The following is a 27,870-nucleotide window of genomic DNA, read 5'->3' on the forward strand; positions in this document are numbered from 1 at the left end:
TCCATCACTTTGCTCTTCACTGAGTGTCAGCGTCCGGAGTCTTACCGGTACGCTGGGGCTGCGGGGCTGGCTTCTCTGGTGGTGTGCGAGGAGCGGCGGAGGTGGGCTGCTGCGCCGGATCCGTGGGCAGCAGTGTCGGTGGTGAGGGGGTCCGCTCGTGGCGGCGGGACGCCGCTACAGCGAGTCGCTCTTGCTGAGCCGTTGCTAGGAGACCAGAGGCAGTAAGCAATGTGGCTTTGCAGAAAGGTCTGCATTACTGGGGGCCGCCATGTTGGAGACCAAGTTTTAAGCATAGTTCCTGTTTCCTGTTTCTTCCAGCCAATCCAGGGGAAGATCTCCCTATAAAAGGGGGCTGGTTTAGGATAGGGACACCAGTGCTTCAAGTTACAACCCTGTTGTAGGTGCTTTAGCCTGTGCTCCCAGGATCCTTGTCGTATTCTGGTTACTCCTGCTCCTGCTTGGTCGGTTCTCTGTTGCTGCTGCAGTCCTGCCGTTCCTAACCTGCTACTGCCTGTGGAAGCGCTCCTGGAAAACCAGGTCCAGTAAGACTCTTTGGGCACAGTCGGCCTCAGGTCTTCTGCCTTGTCTTTCAAGCCACACTCCAAAGATCTATTGAGAAATAGAAAAAAACTATGCGCTCAGGTGAATAGCACTGCACTGTGGTTGTCAGCAGCCTCTTGAAGAAGGGAATTGCCAGTCCCTTAAAACAAAAACTATAAAACGAATAACAAGTGGCGCTAGACAACCAGACTGTGATAAAACATTTATTTTCTAAAATGCATATAAAAGTTATAACAAACTCCCGGGGGTAATAAATCTTAAAACATCACAATATATGAATTAGCACTAAATATGTCTCATTTGTTTATAAAAAATAATAATTAAAGCATCAATAGTGGATAATCCTATTAACATATAATTAATTTATAAGTAACACCTGGAAGGTAAAAAGCCTTTTGTGGATTCTGTATGTGCACACTGATACTACTAGTTAATAGAGCAAAAGTCACTAGCAACCGTATTCTATTAGACAGTTGTAAAAAATCATGAGTTCATGGCAATGGGTAGCTATTGCAGAAAAAAACACATGTGTATTAATAGCTGTGTGCACACAGTTACCACTGGGCAGGAGCTCCTTCAGTCTCTGCTCCTTGGTGCTGTCCCGCGGTCCGGATGGAGACACTCACCAGAGCCTCAGTGGACAATCTGGAAGCCGCGCCGTGCGGGATATCTCAATGAGCCGTCCTAGCCCGATCCACACCGTCTCCGGTACCTCCGTGTTTTGCAAACAGGGGCTAATAGCTGGTGGATCCGGAGTTAGATGGAATGAACGTTCCTGGTGTGTGTGACCCGCAGTGAGCCTATCTTCTATTGGGCGGGCATCCGACAGGGGCTCCGTTCGCCGGTCTGCGCCGGACTTGGAGAGACGGCACCCGTAGCTTCCACCGCTCCAACTTGGAGTGTGCGGTCGGGCTGCAGAGATGAAAGGATGCAGCACAGGTGCGGCTCATTGAGATATCCCGCACGGCGCGGCTTCCAGATTGTCCACTGAGGCTCTGGTGAGTGTCTCCATCCGGACCGCGGGACAGCACCAGGGAGCAGAGACTGAAGGAGCTCCTGCCCAGTGGTAACTGTGTGCACACAGCTATTAATACACATGTGTTTTTTTCTGCAATAGCTACCCATTGCCATGAACTCATGATTTTTTACAACTGTCTAATAGAATACGGTTGCTAGTGACTTTTGCTCTATTAACTAGTAGTATCAGTGTGCACATACAGAATCCACAAAAGGCTTTTTACCTTCCAGGTGTTACTTATAAATTAATTATATGTTAATAGGATTATCCACTATTGATGCTTTAATTATTATTTTTTATAAACAAATGAGACATATTTAGTGCTAATTCATATATTGTGATGTTTTAAGATTTATTACCCCCGGGAGTTTGTTATAACTTCTATATGCATTTTAGAAAATAAATGTTTTATCACAGTCTGGTTGTCTAGCGCCACTTGTTATTCGTTTTACACTCCAAAGATCTACTTCACCAGCCACGTCTTTGTACCACCAACCACAACCTACAGATTGTTATCTTCAGCCTCATCCTCCAAACCACAGTCCACAGTCCTTGTCTCCAGCCACGTCTTCAACTACCATCCACAGTTCCACAGTTCATCATCTACAGTCTCGTCTTTCAAATCACAGTCCACAGTTCTTACCTCCAGCCACGTCTTTTTACCACCATCCACAGTTCCGCAGTTTATTATTCACAACCTCATCTTCCAAGCCACAACCTGCAGTTCTTTATCTGCAACTACGTTCTTTAACCATCGTGCTCCAGCCACAGTTCTCTACCTCAGCCCTGTACATAATAAACACTATTCATTGACTTTCAACCCCGCCTACGTTCTTCATTGCTCCGTGTCCCATGCGAAGGAACTATATCCAACCCCCTCATCTTGTTCACCCACAGCCATCTACCGCCTCAGGCAAGTCTCAGCTGCCGGATCCTCAAACTTTACCAGACGTGACAGTAAGCACTGGCCCAATGGATTCGACGGGTGATCAGGCCTCAGGAGGGGATTCAACTGCAGATATCTGGTCTCGCTTAAGTAAGCAGGAGGCCACACAATCTCAAATTGTGCAGTTCATGCAGAATATGTCCGAACGTCTCGACTCTCTCTGTGCTGCAATGAAGGCCCCTCAAGTATCTACAGCTGCTCCCACATTAGCACCTCCGGTCCCGCTTCCTCCTGTACCAGTACCACTTCCACAGTTGCATTTACCACCTCCCAGTAAGTTCGATGGGAATCTAAAACAATGCCGCGGGTTTCTTAACCAGTGCGAAATCCAGTTCGAACTACAGTCGGACAACTTCCCATCAGCACGAACCAAAGTAGCTTATATAATTTCTTTACTTACCGGGCAAGCGTTGGAATGGGCTTCACCCTTGTGGGAGAGGATGGATCCCATCCTAACTATTCAGAATTCGTGGCCACCTTTTGAAGAATCTTCAACGAACCAGGCAGGACTTCTGCCGCCTCATTGGAGATCCTGCGCCTGCATCAGGGCATGCGTACGGTCAGTCAGTACGTGATCCAGTTTCGTACTCTCTCCTCAGAACTGAACTGGAATGAGGAGGCTCTCATTTCAGCTTTCTGGAGCGGTCTCTCCGAAAAGATCAAAGATGACCTCGCAACTCAGGACGTACCTGATAAGTTGGATAAATTAATTTCTTTATGCAATAAATTAGACCTGAGGTACAGAGAACGCTGTATGGAGAGGTTGCGGTCAGATCGCCCTAAGCCTAGAGTTGTTCTTCCACCAACACCATCATCACCAACTGCGGAAGAACCCAAGCAGATCAATCGCTCCCGCCTCTCCAATGAAGAACGTCAGAGACGGCGACAAGGGATCCTCTGCTTGTATTGTGGTGCATCTGATCACTTTGTCAAAACTTGCCATCTACGTCCGGGAAACGCCCGCTCCTAGCTTTTGCTGGAGAGGTCAAGCTAGGAGAATTCTCAGAATTACATACCAACAAAGAGTCTGTCTTGTTAACCCTGTTGGAGCTCCCTTCTTCTTCTCTTCTCATCCCTGCACTACTCGACTCCGGAGACGCCGAAAGCTTCATTACATCAGCTCTGGTCAAACTATCTGGAATACAAATGGTTCCTTTGGATCGTACCATTTCTGTTACTGTGGTGGATGGAAGTTATATCCCTGAGGGTATTATATCCTTTAGTACTATTCCTCTCAAGATGAAGGTCGGAGTTCTTCATTCAGAAAAAATCTCTTTCCTTGTAATTCCTAAAGAGCCTCTCATGGACTGATCCTAGGGTGTCCATGGTTAATCAGACACAATCCCCACATAGACTGGCAAACTATGGATGTTCACTCTTGGGGACAGAACTGTTTACCTTCAGTAAGACCTCTCTGTTCTTCCAGTCCTTCCAGCCTTCCTGTGGAATACCAAGCCTTTCAAGATGTTTTCAGTAAGCATGGGGCGGACACCTTGCCTGCGCATCGTACTTGGGATTGTCCCATTGAGCTAGTACCGGGTAAGACTCCTCCCCGAGGTCGAATCTACCCTCTCTCACATCCCGAGACACAGGCCATGTCGGAGTATATCTGGGAGAACTTGGATAAAGGGTTCATCAGGTCTTCCACATCTCCGGCCGGGGCGGGGGTTTTCTTCGTCAAAAAGAAGGATGGAGGTTTGCGGCCCTGTATTGACTATAGAGGTCTCAATGACATAACAATTAAGAAAAGATATCCGTTACCCCTGATTCCAGAACTGTTCAACCGTGTTAAAGGAGCTACTGTATTTACTAAGTTGGACTTACGAGGGGCCTACAATCTTATACGTATTCGCCCAGGTGATGAATGGAAGACGGCATTTAGTACCCGCAATGGCCATTACAAATACCTGGTAATGCCTTTTGGCCTATGTAACGCCCCAGCCGTCTTTCAAGAGTTTGTTAACAAAATCTTCAGAGACCTCCTCTATGACTGCTTGGTAGTGTATCTGGATGACATCCTCATTTTTTTTAGGGATCTGAAGACCCATTGGGAACAAGTCAGAGAAGTGCTAACTCGTTTACGAAGGAATCAATTATTCTGTAAATTAGAGAAGTGCACCTTGAAGTACCCAACGATTCCATTCCTCGGTTACATTCTTTCAGGGCAGAGGTTACAGATGGACCCCGCTAAAGTCCAGGCGATTCAGGATTGGGCACTTCCAGCTACCCTTAAAGGAGTTCAACGTTTCCTGGGGTTCGCTAACTTCTACCGAAGAGTCATTCAAAATTATTCTTCTGTCATAGCTCCCACAACCGCATTAACTAGGAAAGGAGCCGATCCTGCCAAGTGGTCTCCGGAGGCTTTGGAAGCCTTTTCATCTTTAAAGGAGGCCTTCATGACCGCTCCAGTTCTTCGACAACCTGATCTCAGCCGTCCGATCTTGGTGGGGGTTGATGCCTCTACTGTAGGAGTAGGACCAGCATTATCCCAGCTCTTCAAGAACAAGAAGGTCCATCCTTGTGCGTTCTTCTCAACAAGATTTTCCCCTGCTGAACAGAATTACGCTATTGGGAAACAGGAATTACTGGCGATTAAGTTGGCCTTTGAGGAGTGGAGATATTTGTTGGAGGGAGCTCAGCATCCAATCTCAGTAACCACGGATCACAAGAACCTCCTGTATCTACAGTCAGCCCGATGTCTGAGCCCATGCCAAGCAAGATGGGCACTCTTCTTTACCCGTTTTAACTTTAAACTTAGCTACCGACCAGGTTCCCTCAACAAAAAGGCAGATGCATTATCTCGCTCCCTAAGTTCTGAAGAACCCTCTGACTGTTCAAAAGAGCAATTCATCCTGGAATCCACCTCTTTTTCAGCAACTAATACCTCTCCACTTCGTCCTCCAGGAAAGATCTTCGTTGCACCAAATCTTCGCAAAAAACGTCTTACATGGGCTCACTCCTCCTCCTTCATGGGCCATGCAAATTCATTCAGCGCTCCTACTGGTGGCCTCATCTCAGGACTGATGTTCAGGAATTCGTGGCTGCCTGTCCAAAATGTGCCCAGCATAAGAGTCCCAAAGGTCCTCCAGCCGTGTTACTCCATCCGTTACCTGTGCCACTGAGACCATGGACGCATATTTCTATGGACTTTATTACTAATTTACCTATGTCTGGTGGATGGATCACCATATGGGTCATAGTTGACCGATTCTCTAAAATGGCACACTTCGTCCCTCTGGCTAATCTTCCATCAGCATCCCAGTTGTCAAAATTATTTATAGCAGAGATCTTTCGACTTCATGGTCTACCGTAGGAAATCGTGTCTGATAGAGGTCCTCAGTTTGTGGCCAAGTTTTGGAGATCCCTATGTTCTGCTCTTGGTGTGAAATTGAACTTCTCCTCAGGATATCATCCCCAAACGGATGGTCAAACAGAGAGAGTGAACCAGGATCTGGAGACTTGTCTGCGTTTATTCATGTTCTCCTCACAGGACGACTGGCTGAACTTCCTCCCGTTCGCAGAGTTTACCCATAACAATCTCTATCACTCTGCCACAAAATCTTCCCCATTCTTCATTAATTATGGTTACCATCCGAGAGTTCCTGACTTCCAACTTCTGCCTACGCTCAAGGTTCCTGCCGCAGAGTCAACACTTCGACAATTTACTGAAACCTGGAAACAAATTCACAAGGCCTTGCTCAAGACATCCAAGAGGTATAAGACCTATGCAGATCTGAAGCGAAAAGCTGTACCAAGCCTTAAGGTAGGAGATCAGGTTTGGGTTTCCACACGTAACCTAAGATTAAAGGTTCATACAAAAAAGTTTGCTCCCAGATTTATTGGGCCCTACCCAATCGAAAAAGTTTTGAATCCTGTGGTTTATAAAGTGAAATAACCTCCGCAGTTAAGAATCCCTAATGCATTTCATATTTCTCTCTTAAAACCTTTGGTACTTAATCGATTCAGAACTGCTTTGCCTAAATCACCCAAGATTCAATCAGCACAAGGAGATAAATTTGAGATTCACAAGATCCTCGATTCTCGCAGACGTTATGGTCGCCTCCAGTACCTTGTTAATTGGAAGGGAAATGGACCAGAGGAGAGATCTTGGTAGAAGCAGAGGATGTCCATGCTCCAAGACTTCTTCGGACATTTCATGCCAAGTTCCCAACTAAACCATATAGGTGTCCGGAGTCCACCCGCAAAGGGGGGGTACTGTCAGCGTCCGGAGTCTTACCGGTACGCTGGGGCCGCGGGGCTGGCTTCTCTGGCAGTGTGCGGGCAGCGGCGGAGGTGGGCTGCTGCGCCGGGTCTGTGGGCAGCAGTGTCGGCGGTGAGGGGGTCCGCTCGTGGTGGCGGGACGCCGCTACAGCGGGTTGCTCTTGCTGAGCTGTTGCTAGGAGACCAGAGGCAGTGAGCAATGTGGCTTTGCAGAAAGGTCTGCATTACTGGGTGCCGCCATGTTGGAGACCAAGTTTTAAGCATAGTTCCTGTTTCCGGTTTCTTCCAGCCAATCCAGGGGAAGCTCTCCCTATAAAAGGGGGCTGGTTTAGGACAGGGACGCCAGTGCTTCAAGTTACAACCCTGTTGTAGGTGCTTTAGCCTGTGCTCCCAGGATCCTTGTCGTATTCTGGTTACTCCTGCTCCTGCTTGGTCGGTTCTCTGTTGCTGCTGCAGTCCTGCCGTTCCTAACCTGCTACTGCCTGTGGAAGCGCTCCTTGACAACCCGGTCCAGTAAGACTCTTTGGGCACAGTCGGCCCCGGGTCTTCTGCCTCGTCTTTCAAGCCACACTCCAAAGATCTACTTCATCAGCCACGTCTTTGTACCACTGATCATAACCTGCAGATTGTTATCTTCAGCCTCATCCTCCAAACCACAGTCCACAGTCCTTGTCTCCAGCCACGTCTTCAACTACCATCCACAGTTCCACAGTTCATCATCTACAGTCTCGTCTTTCAAATCACAGTCCACAGTTCTTACCTCCAGCCACGTCTGTTTACCACCATCCACAGTTCCGCAGTTTATTATTCACAACCTCGTCTTCCAAGCCACAACCAGTAGCGGATCTTGCCACGGGCAAGCAGGACTTTTGCCCGGGGCGCCGCCTTCCGGAGGGCGCAGGGCGCCATCCGGAGGGCTCCGCACCAGGGCAAGATCCGCTGCTGCTGTGCTCCCCGCTGCCCGCTGCCCCCAGCTGCCGCTGTGAAGAGAAACTAGACGCATACGCATCTAGTTTCCCTTCGTGGAGAGGTCCTTTACTGTGCGGTGCGCGATGACGTCATCGCGCACAGCAAAGGTCCTCTCCGCGAAGGGAACTAGACGCTACGCATCTAGTTTCCCTTCGTGGAGAGGACGTCATCGCGCACCGCACATCATTTCAGTCTGTACAGGGGGCGTAAATGACCACGCCCCCTGTACGTAGCCACGCCCCATATTGTCGCCCGGGGCGCACAGCGCCCAAGAACCGGCCCTGGCCACAACCTGCAGTACTTTATCCGCAACTACGTTCTTTAACCGTCGTGCTCCAGCCACAGTTCTCTATCTCAGCCCTGTACATAATAAATACTATTCATTGACTTTCAACCCCGCCTACGTTCTTCATTGCTCCGTGTCCCATGCGAAGGAACTATGGGGGTCATTCCGAGTTGTTCGCTCGGTAAAAATCTTCGCATCGCAGCGATTTTCCGCTTAATGCGCATGCGCAATGTTCGCACTGCGACTGCGCCAAGTAAATTTGCTATACAGTTAGGAATTTTACTCACGGCTTTTTCATCGTTCTGGCGATCGTAATGTGATTGACAGGAAATGGGTGTTACTGGGCGGAAACAGGCCGTTTTATGGGCGTGTGGGAAAAAACGCTACCGTTTCCGGAAAAAACGCAGGAGTGGCCGGAGAAACGGAGGAGTGTCTGGGCGAACGCTGGGTGTGTTTGTGACGTCAAACCAGGAACGACAAGCACTGAACTGATCGCAGATGCCGAGTAAGTCTGAAGCTACTCAGAAACTGCTACGAGGTGTGTAATCGCAATATTGCGAATACATCGTTCGCAATTTTAAGATGCTAAGATTCACTCCCAGTAGGCGGCGGCTTAGCGTGAGCAAATCTGCTAAAATCCGCTTGCGAGCGAACAACTCGGAATGACCCCCTATATCCAACCCCCTCATCTTGTTCACCCACAGCCATCTACCTCCTCAGGCAAGTCTCAGCTGCCGGATCCTCAAACTTTGCTAGATGTGACATTGAGTGGATAAAGTTTGAACATTTAGTGCATCTTATCCTTAAAGTCTTTAAATGTACTAATACCCTGAGTTTTAGTGTTGCCCAAGTTTATTGGTAGCCAAGAGGCACCAGGCTGCCACACATGCAGGTCGGCTCTGTGTCACTAGTCCAGACACTCTAGGGGTCATAATGTAATGCATTTCCCTGCCTTCAATTGCTCAATATGCGGCTTCCTCAGACATAAGACCACAGAGTTATAAAACTGTAGCACTGTAGTCACAAGTGAACCATCATAATAAGCATTAAAGTGATTAATATTTGCTGCTATATGGACAAATCCTTGAATTAGCCTCCTGGGGGGTGGTGTTTTATACAAAAGCTCATACTATATAGCTCTTTATATGTTGTGGGTTTTTAATATGTTTTCTGTCCAGTCGACTGTGGGGTATATGATATTATTATTTTCATAAATTTAATTTTTGTTTTTTAATACGTTACAAGTGCATGTGTCATTGAATCCTTTCTAATTTGTGCTTTCTTTTAAGGGGTTGAGTATTCCCCTCTCTGACACAGCTGCTAGGTAAAGGGATTTTTACAGGGCAAAACAGGCGCTTTGTCAGTTTTCTGTATGTTTTATAAAAAAAAAACTCAGCCTGCTCCCTGTTTTTTGCATAATTTGGGGTATTTTTTTATTTTTGCGCTATTATGCAGTTGACCGCAGCAGAACACAATGTTGAACATTTTTGTAAAATTATTTAAAAATATGCCTTTTGAGTATTTTTTTAAGCAAGAAAAAAAGCAATTGTTTCCCCAGCACACTGAATGGATAACAGTAACCAGATATAAATCCCACATGATAATAGAATTCAGAGATCTTCGTTACACATATTTGCGCAAATGTGTGGTTAAGCCCCAAAGCCGCATCAAGGCCTCTCTGTATATTTGGGGTCCCTAGCGCTATATCTAGGTGCAGGGTGTGGCACCCCAAAACACCAGAATGAGCCAGAAAGCACAGCGTGACATACCAGTGTAAAGAACTATAGTGTTAATAAATTAGTATTTAGGAAGCCGAAGCTATAGAGGGGGTGATACAAACATGAAATGTAATTAAAATAGAGAAATAGTGTTAGAAAATTAATAAGTGAAAAGTGTTAATAGAATGTAAAGGTATGCCACACTAAAGCCATCCAGCTCAGCCAGTCCAGAGGCACCACACCTCACACCTCCATTACCCCAATCTGGGTCTAATATTAACCAGCATGGAGTCACATGATAATGGCTCCTTACTAAAATATGTCTAAGCTAAGAGCTACTTACCTTGGAGCAACCCCATAATGCTCCATGTGGCATGTCAGGGCCTGCACCTCCTCCTAATGCAGAAACCTCTCTGCCTCTCACAACATACATATAGATTGGTAAATGCTCAATTAGCTTAGTGATATCATTCAGGTGCTCGAAAGGAAGGGGTATTTCTGAGCAAGAAAAAAAGCAATTGTTTCCCCAGCACACTGAATGGATAACAGTAACCAGATATAAATCCCACATGATAATAGAATTCAGAGATCTTCGTTACACATATTTGCGCAAATGTGTGGTTAAGCCCCAAAGCCGCATCAAGGCCTCTCTGTATATTTGGGGTCCCTAGCGCTATATCTAGGTGCAGGGTGTGGCACCCCAAAACACCAGAATGAGCCAGAAAGCACAGCGTGACATACCAGTGTAAAAAACTATAGTGTTAATAAATTAGTATTTAGGAAGCCGAAGCTATAGAGGGGGTGATACAAACATGAAATGTAATTAAAATAGAGAAATAGTGTTAGAAAATTAATAAGTGAAAAGTGTTAATAGAATGTAAAGGTATGCCACACTAAAGCCATCCAGCTCAGCCTGTCCAGAGGCACCACACCTCACACCTCCATTACCCCAATCTGGGTCTAATATTAACCAGAAATAAAACAAAGATGCATTCTGTTAGAGATGAGCGGGTTCGGTTTCTTTGAATCCGAACCCGCACGAACTTCACTTTTTTTTTCACGGGTCCGAGCGACTCGGATCTTCCCGCCTTGCTCGGTTAACCCGAGCGCGCCCGAACGTCATCATGACGCTGTCGGATTCTCGCGAGGCTCGGATTCTATCGCGAGACTCGGATTCTATATAAGGAGCCGCGCGTCGCCGCCATTTTCACACGTGCATTGAGATTGATAGGGAGAGGACGTGGCTGGCGTCCTCTCCATTTAGATTAGATTTAGAAGAGAGAGAGAGAGAGAGAGATTGCTGTGATACTGTAGATTAGAAGAGAGTGCAGACAGAGTTTAGTGACTGACGACCACAGTGACCAGTGACCACCAGAGACAGTGCAGTTGTTTGTTTTATTTAATATATCCGTTCTCTGCCTGAAAAAAACGATACACAGTCACACAGTGACTCAGTCTGTGTGCACTGCTCAGCCCAGTGTGCTGCACATCAATGTATTGTATATAAAGCTTATAATTGTGGGGGAGACTGGGGAGCACTGCAGGTTGTTATAGCAGGAGCCAGGAGTACATGATAAATAATATTATATTAAAATTAAACAGTGCACACTTTTGCTGCAGGAGTGCCACTGCCAGTGTGACTAGTGGTGACCAGTGCCTGACCACCAGTATATTAGTAGTATTGTATACTATCTCTTTATCAACCAGTCTATATTAGCAGCAGACACAGTACAGTGCGGTAGTTCACGGCTGTGGCTACCTCTGTGTCGGCACTCGGCAGGCAGTCCGTCCATCCATAATTGTATTATAATATATACCACCTAACCGTGGTTTTTTTTTCATTCTTTATACCGTCGTCATACTAGTTGTTACGAGTATACTACTATCTCTTTATCAACCAGTGTACAGTGCGGTAGTTCACGGCTGTGGCTACCTCTGTGTCGGCACTCGGCAGGCAGTCCGTCCAACCATAATTGTATTATAATATATACCACCTAACCGTGGTTTTTTTTTCATTCTTTATACCGTCGTCATACTAGTTGTTACGAGTATACTACTATCTCTTTATCAACCAGTGTACAGTGCGGTAGTTCACGGCTGTGGCTACCTCTGTGTCGGCACTCGGCAGGCAGTCCGTCCATCCATAATTGTATTATAATATATACCACCTAACCGTGGTTTTTTTTTCATTCTTTATACCGTCGTCATACTAGTTGTTACGAGTATACTACTATCTCTTTATCAACCAGTGTACAGTGCGGTAGTTCACGGCTGTGGCTACCTCTGTGTCGGCACTCGGCAGGCAGTCCGTCCAACCATAATTGTATTATAATATATACCACCTAACCGTGGTTTTTTTTTCATTCTTTATACAGTCGTCATACTAGTTGTTACGAGTATACTACTATCTCTTTATCAACCAGTGTACAGTGCGGTAGTTCACGGCTGTGGCTACCTCTGTGTCGGCACTCGGCAGGCAGTCCGTCCAACCATAAGTGTATTATATACCACCTAACCGTGGTTTTTTTTTCATTCTTTATACCGTCGTCATACTAGTTGTTACGAGTATACTACTATCTCTTTATCAACCAGTGTACAGTGCGGTAGTTCACGGCTGTGGCTACCTCTGTGTCGGCACTCGGCAGGCAGTCCGTCCAACCATAATTGTATTATAATATATACCACCTAACCGTGGTTTTTTTTTCATTCTTTATACCGTCGTCATACTAGTTGTTACGAGTATACTACTATCTCTTTATCAACCAGTGTACAGTGCGGTAGTTCACGGCTGTGGCTACCTCTGTGTCGGCACTCGGCAGGCAGTCCGTCCATCCATAATTGTATTATAATATATACCACCTAACCGTGGTTTTTTTTTCATTCTTTATACCGTCGTCATACTAGTTGTTACGAGTATACTACTATCTCTATATCAACCAGTGTACAGTGCGGTAGTTCACGGCTGTGGCTACCTCTGTGTCGGCACTCGGCAGGCAGTCCGTCCAACCATAATTGTATTATAATATATACCACCTAACCGTGGTTTTTTTTTCATTCTTTATACCGTCGTCATACTAGTTGTTACGAGTATACTACTATCTCTTTATCAACCAGTGTACAGTGCGGTAGTTCACGGCTGTGGCTACCTCTGTGTCGGCACTCGGCAGGCAGTCCGTCCAACCATAATTGTATTATAATATATACCACCTAACCATGGTTTTTTTTTCATTCTTTATACCGTCGTCATACTAGTTGTTACGAGTATACTACTATCTCTTTATCAACCAGTGTACAGTGCGGTAGTTCACGGCTGTGGCTACCTCTGTGTCGGCACTCGGCAGGCAGTCCGTCCAACCATAATTGTATTATAATATATACCACCTAACCGTGGTTTTTTTTTCATTCTTTATACCGTCGTCATACTAGTTGTTACGAGTATACTACTATCTCTTTATCAACCAGTGTACAGTGCGGTAGTTCACGGCTGTGGCTACCTCTGTGTCGGCACTCGGCAGGCAGTCCGTCCAACCATAATTGTATTATATACCACCTAACCGTGGTTTTTTTTTCATTCTTTATACCGTCGTCATACTAGTTGTTACGAGTATACTACTATCTCTTTATCAACCAGTGTACAGTGCGGTAGTTCACGGCTGTGGCTACCTCTGTGTCGGCACTCGGCAGGCAGTCCGTCCAACCATAATTGTATTATAATATATACCACCTAACCGTGGTTTTTTTTTCATTCTTTATACCGTCGTCATACTAGTTGTTACGAGTATACTACTATCTCTTTATCAACCAGTGTACAGTGCGGTAGTTCACGGCTGTGGCTACCTCTGTGTCGGCACTCGGCAGGCAGTCCGTCCATCCATAATTGTATTATAATATATACCACCTAACCGTGGTTTTTTTTTCATTCTTTATACCGTCGTCATACTAGTTGTTACGAGTATACTACTATCTCTTTATCAACCAGTGTACAGTGCGGTAGTTCACGGCTGTGGCTACCTCTGTGTCGGCACTCGGCAGGCAGTCCGTCCAACCATAATTGTATTATAATATATACCACCTAACCGTGGTTTTTTTTTCATTCTTTATACCGTCGTCATACTAGTTGTTACGAGTATACTACTATCTCTTTATCAACCAGTGTACAGTGCGGTAGTTCACGGCTGTGGCTACCTCTGTGTCGGCACTCGGCAGGCAGTCCGTCCAACCATAATTGTATTATAATATATACCACCTAACCGTGGTTTTTTTTTCATTCTTTATACCGTCGTCATACTAGTTGTTACGAGTATACTACTATCTCTTTATCAACCAGTGTACAGTGCGGTAGTTCACGGCTGTGGCTACCTCTGTGTCGGCACTCGGCAGGCAGTCCGTCCATCCATAATTGTATTATATACCACCTAACCGTGGTTTTTTTATACCACCTAACCGTGGCAGTCCGTCCATAATTGTATACTAGTATCCAATCCATCCATCTCCATTGTTTACCTGAGGTGCCTTTTAGTTCTGCCTATAAAATATGGAGAACAAAAAAGTTGAGGTTCCAAAATTAGGGAAAGATCAAGATCCACTTCCACCTCGTGCTGAAGCTGCTGCCACTAGTCATGGCCGAGACGATGAAATGCCAGCAACGTCGTCTGCCAAGGCCGATGCCCAATGTCATAGTACAGAGCATGTCAAATCCAAAACACCAAATATCAGAAAAAAAAGGACTCCAAAACCTAAAATAAAATTGTCGGAGGAGAAGCGTAAACTTGCCAATATGCCATTTACCACACGGAGTGGCAAGGAACGGCTGAGGCCCTGGCCTATGTTCATGGCTAGTGGTTCAGCTTCACATGAGGATGGAAGCACTCAGCCTCTCGCTAGAAAACTGAAAAGACTCAAGCTGGCAAAAGCACCGCAAAGAACTGTGCGTTCTTTGAAATCCCAAATCCACAAGGAGAGTCCAATTGTGTCGGTTGCGATGCCTGACCTTCCCAACACTGGACGTGAAGAGCATGCGCCTTCCACCATTTGCACGCCCCCTGCAAGTGCTGGAAGGAGCACCCGCAGTCCAGTTCCTGATAGTCAGATTGAAGATGTCAGTGTTGAAGTACACCAGGATGAGGAGGATATGGGTGTTGCTGGCGCTGGGGAGGAAATTGACCAGGAGGATTCTGATGGTGAGGTGGTTTGTTTAAGTCAGGCACCCGGGGAGACACCTGTTGTCCGTGGGAGGAATATGGCCGTTGACATGCCAGGTGAAAATACCCAAAAAATCAGCTCTTCGGTGTGGAGGTATTTCACCAGAAATGCGGACAACAGGTGTCAAGCCGTGTGTTCCCTTTGTCAAGCTGTAATAAGTAGGGGTAAGGACGTTAACCACCTCGGAACATCCTCCCTTATACGTCACCTGCAGCGCATTCATAATAAGTCAGTGACAAGTTCAAAAACTTTGGGTGACAGCGGAAGCAGTCCACTGACCAGTAAATCCCTTCCTCTTGTAACCAAGCTCACGCAAACCACCCCACCAACTCCCTCAGTGTCAATTTCCTCCTTCCCCAGGAATGCCAATAGTCCTGCAGGCCATGTCACTGGCAAGTCTGACGAGTCCTCTCCTGCCTGGGATTCCTCCGATGCATCCTTGCGTGTAACGCCTACTGCTGCTGGCGCTGCTGTTGTTGCCGCTGGGAGTCGATGGTCATCCCAGAGGGGAAGTCGTAAGCCCACTTGTACTACTTCCAGTAAGCAATTGACTGTTCAACAGTCCTTTGCGAGGAAGATGAAATATCACAGCAGTCATCCTACTGCAAAGCGGATAACTGAGTCCTTGACAACTATGTTGGTGTTAGACGTGCGTCCGGTATCCGCCGTTAGTTCACAGGGAACTAGACAATTTATTGAGGCAGTGTGCCCCCGTTACCAAATACCATCTAGGTTCCACTTCTCTAGGCAGGCGATACCGAGAATGTACACGGACGTCAGAAAAAGACTCACCAGTGTCCTAAAAAATGCAGTTGTACCCAATGTCCACTTAACCACGGACATGTGGACAAGTGGAGCAGGGCAGGGTCAGGACTATATGACTGTGACAGCCCACTGGGTAGATGTATGGACTCCCGCCGCAAGAACAGCAGCGGCGGCACCAGTAGCAGCATCTCGCAAACGCCAACTCTTTCCTAGGCAGGCTACGCTTTGTATCACCGCTTTCCAGAATACGCACACAGCTGAAAACCTCTTACGGCAACTGAGGAAGATCATCGCGGAATGGCTTACCCCAATTGGACTCTCCTGTGGATTTGTGGCATCGGACAACGCCAGCAATATTGTGTGTGCATTAAATATGGGCAAATTCCAGCACGTCCCATGTTTTGCACATACCTTGAATTTGGTGGTGCAGAATTTTTTTAAAAACGACAGGGGCGTGCAAGAGATGCTGTCGGTGGCCAGAAAAATTGCGGGACACTTTCGGCGTACAGGCACCACGTACAGAAGACTGGAGCACCACCAAAAACTACTGAACCTGCCCTGCCATCATCTGAAGCAAGAAGTGGTAACGAGGTGGAATTCAACCCTCTATATGCTTCAGAGGTTGGAGGAGCAGCAAAAGGCCATTCAAGCCTATACAATTGAGCACGATATAGGAGATGGAATGCACCTGTCTCAAGTGCAGTGGAGAATGATTTCAACGTTGTGCAAGGTTCTGATGCCCTTTGAACTTGCCACACGTGAAGTCAGTTCAGACACTGCCAGCCTGAGTCAGGTCATTCCCCTCATCAGGCTTTTGCAGAAGAAGCTGGAGGCATTGAAGAAGGAGCTAACACGGAGCGATTCCGCTAGGCATGTGGGACTTGTGGATGCAGCCCTTAATTCGCTTAACAAGGATTCACGGGTGGTCAATCTGTTGAAATCAGAGCACTACATTTTGGCCACCGTGCTCGATCCTAGATTTAAAGCCTACCTTGGATCTCTCTTTCCGGCAGACACAGGTCTGCTGGGGTTGAAAGACCTGCTGGTGACAAAATTGTCAAGTCAAGCGGAACGCGACCTGTCAACATCTCCTCCTTCACATTCTCCCGCAACTGGGGGTGCGAGGAAAAGGCTCAGAATTCCGAGCCCACCCGCTGGCGGTGATGCAGGGCAGTCTGGAGCGACTGCTGATGCTGACATCTGGTCCGGACTGAAGGACCTGACAACGATTACGGACATGTCGTCTACTGTCACTGCATATGATTCTCTCAACATTGATAGAATGGTGGAGGATTATATGAGTGACCGCATCCAAGTAGGCACGTCACACAGTCCGTACTTATACTGGCAGGAAAAAGAGGCAATTTGGAGGCCCTTGCACAAACTGGCTTTATTCTACCTAAGTTGCCCTCCCACAAGTGTGTACTCCGAAAGAGTGTTTAGTGCCGCCGCTCACCTTGTCAGCAATCGGCGTACGAGGTTACATCCAGAAAATGTGGAGAAGATGATGTTCATTAAAATGAATTATAATCAATTCCTCCGCGGAGACATTGACCAGCAGCAATTGCCTCCACAAAGTACACAGGGAGCTGAGATGGTGGATTCCAGTGGGGACGAATTGATAATCTGTGAGGAGGGGGATGTACACGGTGATATATCGGAGGGTGAAGATGAGGTGGACATCTTGCCTCTGTAGAGCCAGTTTGTGCAAGGAGAGATTAATTGCTTCTTTTTTGGGGGGGGTCCAAACCAACCCGTCATATCAGTCACAGTCGTGTGGCAGACCCTGTCACTGAAATGATGGGTTGGTTAAAGTGTGCATGTCCTGTTTTGTTTATACAACATAAGGGTGGGTGGGAGGGCCCAAGGATAATTCCATCTTGCACCTCTTTTTTCTTTTCTTTTTCTTTGCATCATGTGCTGATTGGGGAGGGTTTTTTGGAAGGGACATCCTGCGTGACACTGCAGTGCCACTCCTAGATGGGCCCGGTGTTTGTGTCGGCCACTAGGGTCGCTAATCTTACTCACACAGCTACCTCATTGCGCCTCTTTTTTTCTTTGCGTCATGTGCTGTTTGGGGAGGGTTTTTTGGAAGGGACATCCTGCGTGACACTGCAGTGCCACTCCTAGATGTGCCCGGTGTTTGTGTCGGCCACTAGGGTCGCTAATCTTACTCACACAGTCAGCTACCTCATTGCGCCTCTTTTTTTCTTTGCGTCATGTGCTGTTTGGGGAGGGTTTTTTGGAAGGGCCATCCTGCGTGACACTGCAGTGCCACTCCTAGATGGGCCCGGTGTTTGTGTCGGCCACTAGGGTCGCTAATCTTACTCACACAGTCAGCTACCTCATTGCGCCTCTTTTTTTCTTTGCGTCATGTGCTGTTTGGGGAGGGTTTTTTGGAAGGGCCATCCTGCGTGACACTGCAGTGCCACTCCTAGATGGGCCCGGTGTTTGTGTCGGCCACTAGGGTCGCTTATCTTACTCACACAGCGACCTCGGTGCAAATTTTAGGACTAAAAATAATATTGTGAGGTGTGAGGTATTCAGAATAGACTGAAAATGAGTGTAAATTATGGTTTTTGAGGTTAATAATACTTTGGGATCAAAATGACCCCCAAATTCTATGATTTAAGCTGTTTTTTAGTGTTTTTGGAAAAAAACACCCGAATCCAAAACACACCCGAATCCGACAAAAATAATTCGGTGAGGTTTTGCCAAAACGCGTTCGAACCCAAAACACGGCCGCGGAACCGAACCCAAAAACCAAAACACAAAACCCGAAAAATTTCAGGCGCTCATCTCTACATTCTGTCATGGATTGGGTGGCTATATGTGCCTCTGTATTAGTTGCTTTATTAACACATACAGTACTGGTATCTTACACAACAATCATCCCTCTGGCATTTGACCAACAAGATTTTTGATAGACAGGGATGAATTTCTGAGGATGTAGGCATCATGGGCTGAATCAGGATAGCCAGTTACTTTCAAAATATTTTTCAGCCAAATTGGCCAATATTGTGCTCTGGTGCTATCTATTGCATAATAAAAGAATAAGTTTGATGTCTATAAGTATATTTCTCTTACGTCCTAGAGGATGCTGGGGTCCACATTAGTACCATGGGGTATAGACGGGTCCATTAGGAGCCACTGGCACTTTTAGAGTTTGAGAGTGTGGGCTGGCTCCTCCCTCTATGCTCCTCCTACCAGACTCAGTTTGGAAAATGTGCCTGGAGGAGCCGGTCACAGCTAGGGGAGCTCTCCAGAGTTTCTCTAGTAAAGTTTATTTTTAGAGTTTATTTTTTTACAGGGAGGCTGCTGGCAACAGCCTCCCTGCTTTGTGGGACTAAGGGGGGCAGTAGTGTCCACCCTGCGGGGTCTGAGCCACTATTTCCACTGACAGGACACTGAGCTCCTGAGGGTGATGATCGTTAGCCGCCCTAGGCGACCGCTCACTCCCGCAGCATGCCGCCACCCCCTTACAGAGCCAGAAGATCAGTGGCGAGTGAGTCACTGGCCCCCCTGGCAAGCAGGGAGCCGGTGTGAAGATGGCGGCAACAGGTTATGGAGCGCAGTACTAACTGCGCTTTGAGGCTCAGCGGTACATAGTGCAGTGCTGTGAGGGGCGCCCTGAGCCAGCACCTAAAGCCTACACTGACCTCCAAGCCTGTCAGGGTCCCAGGATTGCTGCCAGCACAATTCCTCAGGCCAGTATAATCTCATGAAGAGCGGGAAGACAGCGCCATTAAGGGGACGCAGCTTCTCCTCAGAGCGGACCCAGCAGCATTCAGCGCCATTTTCCTGCCTGCAGAAGTGCTGTCAGTGAAAGCAAGTCCCTCCATGTCCACTCCAGCTATCTCTAACGGCACCAGGGGGTTGTAGAAGGGGGGGGGGTAAGCTGTATACAGGCTGTGTAACCTATTAAGGTACACAGTCGGCGCTGGTAGGAGTCTCCCTATACCTTGAAAGGGCTGTGTGTGGGTTGGCTCCAATCTCTGTGTCTCTCTTGCCATTCTTGGGGTGAAACTCTATCTAACCTCCCCTGTGTGTGTGTGGAGTGTTTGGGGTCTCAATTTAGCTATGTCCAGGGACTCTGTGTCATATGCTGCAGAGGATTTATCCTCTCAGGATGATCTCATTGCAGGTAATCAGGATTGCACTGTTTTAGCGCAGATACCAGCAAGGGAGCTTGAATGGTTTTCCTCATTTAAATCTATAATGGCTGAGATTTCTACTAGGGTTGCACAGAATGACTCTGCAACTCAGGTTTTACAGAACTCTATGGCAGTTTGGTCCGGTTCTGTTACCTCAGGACCCCCCTCAGTAGGTTCCCATAAACGTGCTCTTGCCCAGATTATGCAAGATGACACGGATACCGATTCTGATACAGCAGACGGTGATGGGGATGTGCTCAGGGGGACCGTATCGCTTGCTAAAGGGGTGCAGTTGATGATAGAGGCTATTAGGGATGTGTTGAATATTACTGATACAACACCTGAGCAGGTTGAGGAGGCTTACTTCACAGACAGTAAGAAAGCCTCCCTAACCTTCCCTGCGTCCAAAGAATTGAATGCTATCTTTGAAAAAGCGTGGGAAAACACGGAGAAAAAATTCCAGATCCCTAAAAGGGTTCTGGTTGCTTTCCCCTTCCCTGAGGAGGATACGAAAAAATGGGAAAACCCACCCATACTGGACGCATCTGTATCCAGACTCTCAAAAAAGGTGGTTTTGCTAGTTCCAGGATCTACCGCCTTAAAGGAGCCGGCTGATCGCAAAGTTGATGCTACGCTCAAATCCATATACACGGCTTCAGGGGTGATACTACGTCCTACTATTGACTGTGCATGGATTTACAAAGCTATAGCAAAGTGCTCAGGCACTTTACTAGAGGATTTGGATACAATGGATAAAAGTGACGTTGATTTGTTGTTACGTAACATTCAGGATTCTGCATGATTTGTGGTGGAATCCATGAAGGAACTGGGTTCAATGGCTGCAGGAATTTCTTCCATGTCTGTCTCAGCTCGCAGAGGACTGTGGCTGCACCAGTGGTCTGCGGACGCGGAATCTAGGAAAGGTGTGGAGACCCTACCCTACACAGGTCAGGCTCTCTTTGGGGAAGCGTTGGTCGTGTGGATTTCCACGGCTACAGCGAGTAAGTCACCTTTTCTTCCCTTAGCTGATCCTGCTGCGAACAGGGCCATCTTAACAGCAGTGTAGGCCCCTGGGCACAGAAATGCACTGCGCCCCCTACCCATCCTCCAGCGGTAGGGGTGGGGGGTGCTATCAGTGGCAGCTTTGATGTCCCGCAGGCGGTATAGGGTGTTCTATCTTCCGCTGAGCATGTAGGACCTGGAGCAGTAATTTCTGCTAATTACTCCATTACTGCACAGATGGGGCTAAACTGTAGAAGGGGGCATTGGGCTGAATGACGGGGCCCAGGTACATGACTTCCAGGGTGGTAGGGGTCTTTTAATATGTAGGGGAGGGTAGAGTGGAGTGGGCTTAATAGTCATAATTTTCCAGTGTGAGGGCAGCTTGCTTGACTGCAGATATCTCAAGTTCCTGAAAATAGAGAGCCCCACCTTTCAGGAGGTACTGGGAACTTGAGGATCAGAGTTCAGGAGCCAGAGCAATTCACCAACGAAAATCTAAAACTGCATACCAGGCATGTGGAGCTGGAGCATGGACCAGCTGTTTGAAGGCTGATATCTCTGGTTCTGGGAATAGCTACCAGTGTCCAGCAAAAGGAGAGAGTCCCAGCTATTGGATTATACTCAGAAAAACTCCGAACACGAGATATCTGGCTGGGAAGAGCAATTAACAGACTCAGATGGGGACCACTGCTTTCACGTTGGATATCTCCGGTTCCCCAGGGCCGATTTTCAAAAATCTGGTACCCCTGGAAAAAGGGGACCCTCAGCTATCAGCCCTTATATTCCTGGAGCCCTTGGGCAAGAGCCCATTGAGCCCATATGAAAAGACGGCCCTGGCTGCGAAGAAACCTTTTTCTTCAGCTGCTTCACAGTTCTTTTGGATTGCTAAAGCAAAAAAGGCCAAACCGTCCAACATCTTCTTTAGAGGAGGTCGACCGAAATCCAAGAAACCTGCTGCTGCAGGTTCCCAGGAACAAAAACTTGCTTCAAGTACGCCAAAGTCCTCAGCATGACGGTGGGCCGCGCAGCCTGGAGGTAGGGTCGGTGGGGGCGAGACTCAGACATTTCAGTCATGTCTGGGTGTCATCCGGCCTGGATCCCTGGGTACAAGATATTGTGTCTCAGGGATACCGGATGGAATTTCAAGATCTCCCTTCACACCGGTTCATCAAATCAGGCTTGTCGGCTCTGCCGGCGGACAGAGCTATCCTACAGGGAGCCATTCAGAAGTTGGTGGAGGCACAGGTCATTGTACCAGTTCATCTACAGATGCAAAACAAGGGTTACTATTCGAAACTTTTCGTGGTACCGAAACCGGATGGTTCGGTCAGGCCCATTCTGAACTTAAAATCACTAAACCCCTTTCTGAGGGAGTTCAAGTTCAAAATGGAGTCTCTACGGGCGGTGATATCAGGTCTGGTGGAGGGGGAATTCCTAGTATCCCTGGATCTCCGATTCGCACTGTTGGACTGTCACTATCAGTTCCAGGCCCTGCCATTCGGCCTCTCCACAGCACCGAGGGTATTCACCAAGGTGATGGCGGAAATGATGGTTCTCCTCCGCAGACAGGGGGTGCACATAATTCCATATATGGACGATCTGCTGATAAAGGCATCGTCCAGGGAGAAGCTGTTACAGTCCATTCTTCTCACGACCCACCTGCTCAGGGAACACGGTTGGAACCTGAATCTTCCAAAATCACATTTGGAACCAACCAGGCGGTTGTCCTTTCCAGAGGAAAAAGCATTGGTGATACAAACAATGGATGTCCTGAAGCAAGCCCGGGTGTCGGTTCATCGGTGCATTCGCCTTCTAGGGAAGACGGTGGCCTCTTACGAGGCTCTGCAGTACGGGAGGTTTCATGCTCGGTCCTTCTAACTGGATCTCCTGGACAAGTGGTCGGCATCCCATCTACATATGCACCACAGAATACGTCTGTCGCCAAAGGCCAGGATTTTGCTTCTCTGGTGGTTGCAACTGCCTCACCTTCTGGAGGGCCGCAGGTTCGGGATTTGGGACTGGATCCTTCTAACCACGGATGCAAGTCTCCGGGGCTGAGGTGCAGTCACTCAAGGGGAGACCTTCCAAGGAAGGTGGTCACGTCTGGAAGCTGGCCTGCCGATAAACATTCAACAACGGTCTTCTCCAAGTGGCCCATCTTCTGAGAAATCGGGCCATTCAAGTGCAGTCGGACAATGTAACGACAGTGGTTTACATAAACCGACAGAGTGAAATGAAGAGCAGAGCTGCAAAGTCAGAGGTAACAAGAATCATACTTTGGGCAGAAAAACCCGCGTTGGCGCTGTCAGCAATTTTCATTCCGGGAGTAGACAACTGGGAAGCAGACTTCCTCAGCAGACACGATCTCCATCCAGGAGAGTGGGGTCTCCATCCGGAGGTGTTCAAGGAGGTATCAGATCTTTGGGGTGTACCTCTAATAGACATGATGGCCTCTTGTCTCAACAAGAAGCTTCGGCGATATTGTTCCAGGTTGAGGGACCCGTAAGCAGTGGCAGTGGACACCCTAGTGACTCCGTGTGTTTTCCAATCGGTGTATGTGTTTCCGCCACTCCCACTCATTCCAAGACTGCTAAAGCTCATAAGAAGAACAAGGGTTCAAGCGTTCCTCATTGCTCCAGACTGACCAAGAAGGTCTTGGTACGCGGATCTTCTGGATCTACTGCTAGAAGAGCCAAGGCCTTTTCCTCTTCGGAAGGGCCTGCTGCAGCAGGGGACGTTCGCCTATCAAGACTTACCAAGGCTGCGTTCGATGGCATGGAGGTTGAACGCCAGATACTAGCTCGGAAGGGCATTCCAAACAAGGTTATTCCTACCCTGATACAGGCTAGGAAAGGAGTAAACAAACATTACCATCGTATTTGGAAAAAGTATGTATCTTGGTGTGAGTCCAAGAAGTTTCCTACGGTGGAGTTTAACTGGGACGTTTTCTCCTCTTCCTGCAAGCAGGTGTGGATATGGGCCTGAGGTTGGGATCCGTAAAGGTCCAAATTTTGGCCCTATCCATTTTCTTCCAGAAACAGTTGGCTGCCCTCCCTGAGGTTCAGACTTTTTTGAAGGGAGTTCTGCACATCCAAACTCCCTTTGTACCGCCTACGGTGCCCTGAGATCTTAACGTGGTGTTGCAGTTCCTCCAGTCTGACTGGTTTGAGCCTCTACAGGAGGTTGAGGTCAAGTTTCTCACGTGGAAGGCTGTCACTTTGTTGGCCTTAGCTTCTGCTAGATGTGTTTTGAAAAGGGGTTTGGTAGAATGAAAAAGGCGCTCCTGATGAATGAAAAGTCCTGCTGCCTCCCCTTTACACCACTGGATTAATCCCAAAAATAATCCAAGGAAGAAAGAACTAAAAGGGGTGTGTGGGTGAAGGGAGTTGGCGCTGGAAAGGGGGTGGGGGAGTGGAACTGATGATTCAGTTGGGAGATTATGGTTTGAGGTGATGGAAAAATGGATACTTATCTGGGGGATTTTTGATAAAATCCTGGTTCTTAAAGAAGAGACGTTTTTCCTCCAGAAAGCAGTGGGATCATACGACGTGATGGTATGAAAAACACAAATTAAAGGGTTTTTTTAAGGTGGGAAATCTTCAGATGAATACAGTGGACGTGTGGTAATAATGAATGTATAAATGGGTTTCAGGAAAGGTAATCATACCTCACTTACAATAAGTGAGCGAGGTTTGAAACATATAAAGGTTTCTTTAGCATGCATGTGCTGAATTGGTTGGCGTACCTAACTTACAATATAGGATAGAGATAAAAACACATCAAGGTATCTTTGTGGGCTAAGCTGCGTACCGGTACTCACTGGTAGAAGCGTATTCCGTCTGCACATCAAGGTATCTTTATCCAAAAAGCATTCATATATGGCCACCCGTATAAAAAAGGGAATTTATTGGATAAAAACAAGTAAAAAATTTACAAACAGGGGGAGTGTTGGCAAAGAGGAAGGGGAGCTGCCAGGCAGGGGAACCTGCCGGACCATCAAAGTGGAGTCCAAAAGGTCCGGTACCAATGGGACTTATAAAGTGAATTAAGAGGGTCGTACCTTTCCCCCGCCGTGCAGGTGACAGTCCAAGTGAGCAAGAATCCTCCTCCCAACCAACGCGTTTCGAGATAACTCTCTTTATCAAGGCTGGTGCTACATTTCTAATGATGCATATTTATAATAAATCTAAAAAGTCCTCCACGTGCGTCACTTCCGGTCCCGGAGCTGACCGGAAGTGGAAGTCCGTTGTGTAAAACTATCTTTCCACTATGTTGTGGTAACCTAAAAGTAAATGCCAAGGTCTCCTGATCTCAGTGGTCTTCATTCTCTATAAATAAAAACAGTAGGAGAGTTGGAAAGCCCAAATATAAAATGTTCACGGTCGCGACCGGAAGTGGCCGCCGGGCGTTGTGGGTAATGTAGTCCGGAGATATGCACGGAAGTCTCGTCGGCGGCTTGGAGTGTACCGCGGCCGGAAGTTGTCATCCAACTATGTGGATGTGGCTGTGAATAGCAGGAAGGCTCTTGACCGGAAGAGGCCCCGGAGACTTGTGGGAAATGTAGTCTTATAGCGGATGCTTTAGTTTAGTGCTGTGAATGAATTCCTTCTGAGCTTGACCGGAAGAGGCCCCGGAGACTTGTGGGAAATGTAGTCTCATGGCGGATTCTTTAGTTTAATGCTGTGAATGAATTGAAAAAGGGCTTCTATGTGTCCTTTGTTCAAGATCTTCAAAACATAGCAATAAAAGGAGCTATAGACAAAAGAGAGAAGCATGGGTCATAGGGGAACATAAACATGAAAAACTGACAAAAAGATGACAAATTGTGCTGAAATAAAGATGTTTTAAAGAGTTGATAAATGGGTTGGAAAGTGAATTTAAAGAAACCATTTTAGTTCAAAATCATGGTTGAGTCCCTGTGGACTTAGCGTCTTTAATTCAAAGATGGTTCGCATTTCTGTTTGTGCCAGTTTTTTTTCTATATTTCTGTCTTTCCATGTTGTTTTCACATGTTTCAAACCTACAAATCTCTTTATGTGATTGGTGGAGCAGTTATGAACATTTTTAAAGTGATTGGAGAGATGGTGGGTGTTGAGTCCTTTTTTTATGTTCCTTAAATGTTCCGATATTCGCGTTTTTAACGGTCTTGAAGTTCTTCCCACATAAGCGAGACCACAGGAACATTCCACTAAGTAGATTACATTGGATGTGTTGCAAGTGATAAAGTCTCTGATCTTAATTTTATTGTTATTGATCTGTGTTTCTGTGTGTTTGCTGGTAGTGTCACTGATGTTTCTGCAACCCATGCACATCCCGCATCTGTAGAACCCCTTACTACGTACTAAATTCTTGGTGGGTATGGGTAGTGCGCTTCTGACCAGTTGATTTTTGAGGATTTTGGATTTGCGGTATATGAAGGTGGGTTTTTCCGGGATGATCTCCTTCAGTATTGGATCGCGTTGTAATAGATGCCAGTTTTTCCGAATGATGCGTTCTACCTGTGAGTGTTGGGCATCAAATTGGGTGATAAATGACCATTGGAGCCCATCTTTGGTGTCGGTAACTTCAAAGTTAATAGAGTGTCTCTATCTCTATTGTAGGTTTCTTCCATGATGTGGTCGAGAACTTCTTCTTTATACCCTTTGTTCAAAAAGTCTGATTTCATCTGTTCCATTTGTTCTTTGCAAATATTTTTCTGGCTGCAATTTCGTCGAATTCTCAGGAATTGGCTTTTGGGGACTCCCCTCAGCCAAAGATGGTGATGTTGGCTATCAGTGGGTATATAGGTGTTACAGTCCGTGGGTTTCTTGAAGGTTTTGGTTTGGATGGTGTCACTTTCAATATAAATGGTCAGGTCAAGGAAATTGATCTGTTTCTGACTATAAATTAATGAAAAGTGTAGATTGAAATCATTGATATTCAATTCTTGAAAGAAGGTGTTAAGATCTTCTTCCCCTCCCATCCACAGCAATAAAACATCATCGGTATATCGATGCCACTCCATCAGGTTGGTTCCCCAAGCTACGCTTTCTTATATGTCTTCACGTCTTCTAACTGTCTATAGACTTCTTTGACATGGTTTTGACATGGTTTTATGATGATTTGATCATCCTCTGCAAGATTCTGCAATATTTCTTTTTCTTTTTTGGTCAAGTTGGATCTAACTCAAAATTAGATCCAACTATAGACAGTTAGAAGACGTGAAGACATATAAGAAACTGAAGAACGATCCATCCAAAGGTATTACAGAACATTTTCAACAACTCCTGCAGAAACATCTGGAAAGTGGGGGAATCACGCAAAATGAATTTGATTATGTTAATATCTCAGATGCTCTTACTCCTCTGTGTCGGCACTCGGCAGGCAGTCCGTCCATCCATAATTGTATTATAATATATACCACCTAACCGTGGTTTTTTTTTCATTCTTTATACCGTCGTCATACTAGTTGTTACGAGTATACTACTATCTCTTTATCAACCAGTGTACAGTGCGGTAGTTCACGGCTGTGGCTACCTCTGTGTCGGCACTCGGCAGGCAGTCCGTCCAACCATAATTGTATTATAATATATACCACCTAACCGTGGTTTTTTTTTCATTCTTTATACCGTCGTCATACTAGTTGTTACGAGTATACTACTATCTCTTTATCAACCAGTGTACAGTGCGGTAGTTCACGGCTGTGGCTACCTCTGTGTCGGCACTCGGCAGGCAGTCCGTCCAACCATAATTGTATTATAATATATACCACCTAACCGTGGGTTTTTTTTTCATTCTTTATACCGTCGTCATACTAGTTGTTACGAGTATACTACTATCTCTTTATCAACCAGTGTACAGTGCGGTAGTTCACGGCTGTGGCTACCTCTGTGTCGGCACTCGGCAGGCAGTCCGTCCATCCATAATTGTATTATATACCACCTAACCGTGGTTTTTTTATACCACCTAACCGTGGCAGTCCGTCCATAATTGTATACTAGTATCCAATCCATCCATCTCCATTGTTTACCTGAGGTGCCTTTTAGTTC

At 46.7% G+C, this 27,870-nt stretch overlaps 1 protein-coding gene across 3 annotated transcripts in view; it reads right to left on the reverse strand.

Annotated features, from left to right (window-relative positions):
- The window catches only part of LOC134999373 (protein S100-A10-like), a 177,873-nt gene extending 152,725 nt beyond the window's left edge, over nucleotides 1–25,148 (reverse strand). The window contains exon 1 of one of the 3 annotated variants that reach the window (XR_010201656.1): nucleotides 24,903–25,148. The gene's annotated coding sequence lies outside the window, so the exon portion shown is untranslated. The remainder of the gene's footprint in view (nucleotides 1–24,902) is intronic. The other 2 variants (XR_010201605.1, XR_010201709.1) reach the window with 2 other exon arrangements.
- Nucleotides 25,149–27,870: the final 2,722 nt, after the last annotated feature.

The sequence above is a fragment of the Pseudophryne corroboree genome, chromosome 1, assembly GCF_028390025.1.
Source record: "Pseudophryne corroboree isolate aPseCor3 chromosome 1, aPseCor3.hap2, whole genome shotgun sequence".
Lineage (NCBI taxonomy): Eukaryota > Metazoa > Chordata > Amphibia > Anura > Myobatrachidae > Pseudophryne > Pseudophryne corroboree.